The sequence below is a fragment of the Cydia fagiglandana genome, chromosome 6, assembly GCF_963556715.1.
Source record: "Cydia fagiglandana chromosome 6, ilCydFagi1.1, whole genome shotgun sequence".
Taxonomy (NCBI): Eukaryota; Metazoa; Arthropoda; class Insecta; order Lepidoptera; family Tortricidae; genus Cydia; species Cydia fagiglandana.
The window spans coordinates 12,150,491-12,159,297 of NC_085937.1; positions in this window are offsets into that span (position 1 = coordinate 12,150,491).

The window sequence follows — 8,807 nt, forward strand, 5'->3', positions numbered from 1 at the left end:
GCTCTAAACGACCTGACTTTAACCTTGATTATTTGATCACGTAATGTTTTCATCTACCCTCAACTGGCATAAAAAGCCATTTGAGGGTAGATTTTGTTTACTCTTTTTTAAATAGGTACCTAATAGTAGTTTATGTGACTGCTACATAATGAAAGGCATTAAAATACGAGTGTGGGTTTAAGAAACGAACGAAGTGAGTTTCTTAAAAGGATCACACGAGTGTTTTAATGCCTAATTATGTACAGTTACATACATACACTACTTTATCTACACACATATTATTACCTTCTATTATATATTCACTAACCTCATATTTCAACCGACATCCATCGTTGCTGTCTGACTTAACTCGCAGATTTGAGAGGTGGCGGCTCCTAAATATCTTTTTATCACTCATTTTACACGATACTTTTGCTTAAAGTTTGTTTATAAACAACTATCAAATCAATTTTATAACCTAAAACTAATTAAAAGATGAAACTGTAAGTCAAATGGCGGTAAATGAAAACTTTTTTTCACAAATGTCACGCATCCGTAGTTTTTTTTAATTCATAGACAAAAGAATGAAGTCCCTATTCTCATGCCACTCGAGATCAAATGTCGTACGGTTTATATTAAAAAAATATACCGAATTGACGTTTCGTATCGATAATTGTTTTAATATCTATGGATACTAGAATAGACACCCACTTGAGTTTTGACAGCTGTTCCAAATTTAAAATTCATAACCTTACAAAAATCTGTAAAGTTATAACTTTAAAGTACAAATTTTACCTACTACCACAGATAAGAAAGTTCTCATAGTAAAATTGGTTGTGATAATGCTGGTCATTTCCTACGTTTTCTGAATGCATTTTAGAGCAGTAATGATATGTGCGTAGATAAAGATACAAACCTGTATATTGTGCTTGGAGTTTGGTAATTGGTACACGAACACAAGCTGTATTATGAATCAACCAAACAGTAAAATTTCCTAATACTCAAATTCCGGTACCGTATAATATGTGAACCTCAAAGGTTACATTCATTATGTTGGGACAAAGACGAACATGAATTAATAAAGATAATAACACACTGCGAGATATACCTACGTGTTGTTTAACGAAGATTCGGTCTTGATCCCGAAAATATAATGAGTTGCTCAAACATTTCCGTACACGAATATACATAAAATACCTACATCAGTTTTCTCAATTAGACAGAAGTAAGTTTCCATTACACGGAAAGCTATTAATTTTACTCAACCCTCTTGGAACAAATACTTGTCCTCATGTAAAAGAGAAGTATATATTTAGAGACATTATAGACCAAGTTTCAAAATACGGTAGGTACCTGATGATCGTTATAAATAGGTACAGTCGCCATCAGATATATCGGAGCGGCCAAGGCGCTCACAAATATCTGAACACGCCTCTATTGTCAAGGCTTTAGAACGCGAGTTCAGATATTTTGAGCATCTCGGCTGTTCCGATATATCTGATGGCGACTGTACAATGTTATCGATACTCCTGTCAACGTGCTCGACGATGCGCAAATTTCGTGACAATGCTATTACTGTTGTGATTTTCATTTGAATTTAGCTTCCTTCCACCCATCTGCCAATAGTTGGAGTGGTATCAATATATGCGCATAGTTAGCTGAATCACAATGTCACAAAGAATTTTCCGGTATCGTGACGTTACGTGGCTTAATTATAATAAAATACGACGTTTCGTGAACCAAAAATTTCCTTTGGCAGGATCGATTGGTACTTAGGACTCCACTCTTGGATTTAAGAAGTGGAGCCACCAGTTTTGATGTAAATTTTAGGGAGGGGGGAGCTGTCAATTTTTCCTTGATATCCGTTGAACTACTAGAAGAATTTTAGTATCCGTTTCGTATATATCGGGAATGCCGAATTAATATATGGTATCATATTGACACCGTTCTGATGTAAAAACATATTTAAAACATACGGACGGACAGACAGACAGACATGACGAATCTATAAGGGTTCCGTTTTTTTGCCATTTGGCTACGGAACCCTAAATATTTTTTTCAATGCTGAACACGCTTACAACGCTGAATCAATTTACTTGAAGCTTGATATAGAGATACATAGTTTGTGTTGTGTGCAAGGACAAAGGCTGATTTCAATCCCAGAAATCATCATCACAATGGGGTGGAAGTTTGATTGGGGAATCAATTACCGCTGAACCGATTTAGATAAAATTTGGTATGGTTATATCTTGGTTACATCTTTTGTTGAAAATGACACCAAACAGGACTTAGTAGGTACATAAACTTAAAAAGTTATTAACCTCAGACGTTCGCCGAGGCTGAAACTTCCACTCCCCCCACCCTCCCTGATTCAAAAATCTGGGTAGCCCCACTTCTTAAGTAGGTACATCTTAGGAACACAAAGATTTGACCTATTCTGACAGGAAACCTTTGGTTTAGTTCTCTCTGCCGCATTGGACCTTTATGGTAACATTCCATTTCTAACCGCAGCTGCACTACCGGTACCTACTGAACGCGTCGCTGTCATTGTCAATTTCCATAGTAAAATGAACAGTAGTGCAGCTGTCGTTGGAAATGGACTGTCACCTTTAGAGAGATTTAATACACACACCTTGACACAACACACAAGCCACAACACAACACAAGAAAAAAGAAGAAAAAGAAAAGAAAGAAAAAGAAGAAGAAGAGAAGAGAAAGAAGGCTTGTGTTTGACACAAGCCTTCTTGAGCTTACTGTGGGACTTAGACAATCTGTGTAAGAATGTCCTATAATATTTATTTATTTTATTTAATGTCATACTGTACAAACGCAACTGTAAGTTTGTAACGTGTTTACGTTTCGTTCTTTTTAGGGTTCCGTACCCAAAGGGTAAAACGGGACCCTATTACTAAGACTTCGCTGTCCGTCCGTCCGTTTGTCCGTCCGTCTGTCACCAGGCTGTATCTCACGAACCGTGATAGCTAGACAGTTGAAATTTTCACAGATGATGTATTTCTGTTGCCGCTATAACAACAAATACTAAAAACAGAATAAAATAAAGATTTAAATGTGGCTCCCATACAACAAACGTGATTTTTGACCAAAGTTAAGCAACGTCGGGAGTGGTCAGTACTTGGATGGGTGACCGTTTTTTTTTTTGTTTTTTTTTTGCATTATGGTACGGAACCCTTCGTGCGCGAGTCCGACTCGCACTTGCCCGGTTTTTTCACATACTTATGTATTGTTACTTCCATATTCACATAAGACTTTTATGGCAGTTGTGAAATTAGTTTAAGTTCTTCATCGTTTCTTGTACGTCAAGCATAATGCGTGAATAAAACTTATATCAGAAGGAATTTCCTACGCCGGCTTTATGCGCCAACTCCCGCTGGGAAGTTTTCCCTTGAAAAAAGGTCTTTGTTTAATGTTACTTTGCGAAAGAAAGTAATTAACAACATTATAACTGTTTTAGCTTTTTATGAGTGCGGAGCGGAGCAACATATGGTTCTGGGACTTTCTTTTTAATTGCGGTTAGACATTTTTAGTAGGTACCTTCCTAATATGCAGTTATAGTAAGTAGGCATTTACCTATATACAGGGTGTTTGGTACATCGTTTGCCAAATTAAAACGGCATATAGTCATTTGCTATCTTCTCATGCCTAGAAAAACAAAATTGGCCGCGTTTTTTTTTACTACCTACGCTAGTAAAAATTAGCTATTTATGAAAAACTGTCAAAGAAGTACAATATAAATATTTGTACCAAATTAAAAATTTCTAGGCCTGAGAAGATAGCAAATGACTCAAGCTATATGCCGTTTTAATTTGGCTAACGATGTACCAAATACCCTGTATTTACATGTATCTAGTGCCTGCCTCATATAGTAGGTAACATAGGTTTATAGTAACAGCACCAGTCATGGGACATTTAAGAGAAAATTTGGAGTATTTATGAGATTTCCCTTATACATGTAAATGGTCTACCACTTAGCGTGTTAAAAGATGAAAGTCCTATCCGTCTTTCATGTTTTAGGCGTGTTGTATCAAAGATACTGCAATTAGTTTTGACATATTTAACAAATTAAAACTATGCTTTTTTTCTCCAGTCATGGACACCAAAGTTCCAGTAATGGGCCCCCGGTAATGGACGTGGATCCAGTAATGGGCCCCCTATAATGGACATTGCTCTATCAGTATAAAATATTGCAATGGGGAATAAATTACGGCAAAATAAAACAATTTTTGGTATAAGCTTTTATCGATGAATGTATTTTTCTTTCCACAGCCAATTATTATTGTATTAGATCCATCGAGACAATTCTAATATACCCTAACACAATTAGTTAGGGTTTAATGCGATAACGTTCCCATGGCCACTTCCTGTCTCCAGCATCAGATCAGGTCCATGTTATCATAATATTGCATTATCATCCGATTTGCATACTTAATTACGTACTTACACAAAATTTCAACTGAATCGGAAATCGAAAAGAGGCTCAAATTCAGCTACCAAGATTGGACCCACACTAACAGGGCAAGTTAAATAAAAGTTTGGAAAAACGTATTAATTTATCCGAAGTCCGAGAATACCTCCTGATTGACATATTTCTTAACTACATTTTATTTCTGTATTGTTTAAATATGAAATTATGGCATAGCAAGCATCATTCTGTCATTTGTCCCATCATAGGAGGTACGCAGTTTTACAGCTCCTATAATGGGATTGGGCCAAATACCACTATTTGTTTACATCTGTGGAGTCACAACATAGTGTGTTGTATACCTTATCTCATGGTAAATGCAATTAACAAAACACATTCTAGTTTTCATCAAGTATTAATTAATTAAAATTTAATAAATTAACTCACCTCTCTTAGCGAAGTTGTTAAGAATTCGTAGTGGTATTTTTTTTCAGTGACACGACAACTTTTAGGTTGACGCCAATTTCTTAAAAAACAACCAAATTTAATAAAACTTCAAACTGAAACAGCTCTAGGACTCTTATTTATGATAATATACAGCCAGTGTTTATAAACTACTTTTAGATACTTATTTTAGAGGTATTATGTTTTTTGTCCCATTACTGGTTCCACGTCCATTATAGGGTCCACTACTATACAGTACGACAATCTTTTTAAAAGTACGCCTTTTAAAATCGCAATCAAGCAAAATGCAATCCTTTAACTCCCTGCAAAGCCGGCCCTGGGACCTTACTCTGACGGAGCGGAGTTAAAGAAAGTGCAGGCTCCTAAGACATTGCATACGTGATCCATGTTATAAAATTATTGTGAGACTTTACATTATGGACTCAACAAAATGCGATGGTAAATCATGAATGGACAAATTATCATCAAGTTTCTTCGACGATACTACTTTATTTCTGATTGACTATACCTACTTTTGCCTGAGTGATGAATAACAGGTACGCCAAACTGCCTCGATAGAAATGGGTGTCTTTCACCTCTTGGTGCTTGGTACATTTACCACATTATGGTAACATTCCATTTCTAACCGCAGCTACACTCCCGGTACTGAACGCGTCACTGTCACTGTCAATTTTCATACTAAAATGAACAGTAATGCAGCTGCCGTTGGAAATGGACTGTCACCTTTATGCTAATATTCGTTTGATATTTTCGATTTTTAAGTATCATAAGAGTTTCATAGAAGCTGTAACAAAATGTATGAAACTACCCCGCAGCAAGCATAGGGAAAAAGTCGTTGCAGTTAATTCATAAAGTATGCTTCACTGAGAAAATTAAATGGCTAGAAATAAATAAGTGTTTGCTGTCTGAAACCGAGTGACTTGGCTTGGATCAGCCTGCAAAGTTCGTTGTTATAATCAATCTGCGTTTATATTGACTAAGACACTTATTTGAAAACAAATTAGTACTTCGTTAAACAACCAAGGGGCTATTCATAAATTACTTCATTTCAAATTAGGAGGGGGGGGTCTGGTCATCGGATGATGGTAGCATGAGGTAGAAGGAAACGGGGTCATTCCAGACATGATTTTTGGTTGATTTTAGGGGGGGGGTCAAAAATCGACAAATCGATGACGTAATTTATAAACAGCCCCCAAGAACGTTTAGCAATAATTTCTTGTTTGTTAATTACAAAGCTTTATTCCGCATTTTAAATAAGTCTTGGTTGTATTCAACTAAATACATTTTAACGAAGCCAAATTGGTACTTTTCTAGAGCTTATTTTTTTCCATGTTCAGAGTTATTGAAGTAAAACGTTAACACCCGTGAAATCACAAAATCTTCCGTTACAAGATTCGCACGGCGTGCCACATATTTTATTCCTTTCTAATTTCCTGGATTTACGCGTCCTCTCCTTCACCCCTTAGAAAGAAGTTTACAACTATCGACTATTTCGCTCATACGGGTATGTGCTGATAAAATTTTACAACGGATGTCTGAAAGGCTCCGCCGGAAGTACGAGCAAATAAATCTCGGCAACTAATTTCCGGCTCAGCCTATTATTAACTTGACTGCTGCTGCGATGTTTTGACAGTAAACGGCAGTTAGGTACTGCTTGTTTAGGCTGATCTCTACTAATTTGGTCGGTCCCTTAAGGGTCAAACAACTGAGACTCGAAAATATGTTTTGACTCAATGTTTATCCAAACCCATCTCAAAGCTGTACTATTTAATAGTTTGCATATTTAGATTTAACCGTTGGCTAAGACAAATAATATGTAAATAGGTACCTACACGCTTCATAAAACCTTACACACGTATGAAATGAATGTATTCATAACTAATCCCGCTGTTGCATATACATATCCGCATTATAAAGCACGGATATGATGGTCGTTCTTGTCTACGTGACAGCGTGATAAAACGGTATCCGTCACTTTCTATCCCGCGGTGTTAAAAGTGACAGTTATTTTATCACGTGGATAAAGGTAGATAAAGCCATCCACAATACTCAGGCTGCTAGGAGTTTAATTAAAATATGTACAGTTACAAAACTCATAAATTAGGCAGTACTGTGGCTGACTAAATCCACAATCATGCACCCTTATCCCGAAACGGGTTAGCCTCGCAGCCACAATCTGAACCCGCGCACCCACTCTGAATCTGAATTTAAATAATCGTAAATGTAAATGTGTTATGGTATGATTATGGTAAATATCAATATTTTCGTGGAAACACCGTGGTACCTAAACATTCCATCTGATTTTTCCAATGTTTTGCACGTCCGGGTTAGGTACAATTATTTTTACTTACGGAGCGAATAGCGAATATTTCCGAAATAATTCACCGAGTTATAAAATTCTCTTAACAACAATAAATTTCGGTATTTTTAATAACCTGCCGTATCTTCAAACTGAACTTAAATAAAAAACAGAAACATTAATGTTTATTTTATTATTTATTATATTAGTTATCATAAGGTAAACGTACTGGTGCTCGATGCGGTCCCAGTACATGTCATCTTGAAACTTAAGTCGTTGTCAATAGAGGTGACAGCATGGTGTCATCAATTGGGCATTAGCATGTCGAGCACTAATACGTTTACCTTATACATATTAAGAAATAAATAAATAGTTTCTAATTCGCAATGCATCGTCTCATAGACAGATCAGCCACAGGCTTCGTGACAGGCTTTACCAATTATAATCTTTAAATAAACTTTAAATACTTTAATGTCCCTGATCGCAACGTTCTTATTGCACAGGCACGTACTGCGACATCGCAGGATTCGCATTGCTTGGTGTAGGAAAACATCATCATCTCAGCCATAAGACGTCCACTGCTGAACATAGGCCTCCCCAATACGTGCCGGTTGGAAGCGACCCGCATCCAGCGTCTTCCGGCGACCTTAACAAGGTCGTCTGTCCATCTTGTGGGTGGACGTCCTACGCTGCGCTTGCTAGTCCATGGTCAGGAAAACATAGCAACATAATAATAGCCCACAAACAAGGCAGGACACAATAATGGTTATCGTTCTTTACGTATAAGTACGTAGGTTTTAAATATTAGTAGGTATTAACCATTATTTTTTTTTTATGTAATAGTCAGCAAACGAGCAGACGAGCCGCCTGATGGGAAGCGGTCATCGCCGCCCATGGACATAAGCAACACCACAGGAGCCACTTAAGCGTTGCCGACCCTTGAGAACCCTAAATACCCGCTTCTTGAAGAATCCCATGTCGTAGCGCAAAGGAAATACCTTTAAAATAACTAAATTTTACAGTATAAACGATTTTTAATGCATGTGTTTTAAATGTTAATTGACATCTAAAGATCTTATATTATTATTATCCTATATATTACTTTTTTGTAATTTTAATTTCGGTATTTACATGCTATTGATGTTAAATTAATATTTAATCTTGTAAATCTAATTAATTTTAAATGACTGAGTAACCACAGACAACTGTTTTCATACGTCTATCTAGACTGAATTAAATACAGTTTAAAAAAGTCCATTAAACCACCATTTTGTATTTTTTTTTTCAAATCAGTTATTTACATACAATATACATTGGTACTACTAAACGAAATTAATAACTAGCTTAAATCTAAAATAGGCCCCTGAGGCATTGTACCAAGGATGCTGGCGGCATTTCCTCGCTGTGTCGCAATGCTGATACGTTGTGCGAGATAGCCCCGTTACGTCAACCAGACGCTTCGCGATTTCTGCGAACAACTTATGCGCACTGGGACTCCATGGACCCAGAGTTTCAACTCCAAGATTTTATTTTACCACTATGTAATTTATAACCCCATTTCAAATTATAGCTTTAGTATTAATTTAGTAGTAATAAATTTAGTATTAAATAAGAACGAAATAAATCGCGGACGAACCCAGTCAA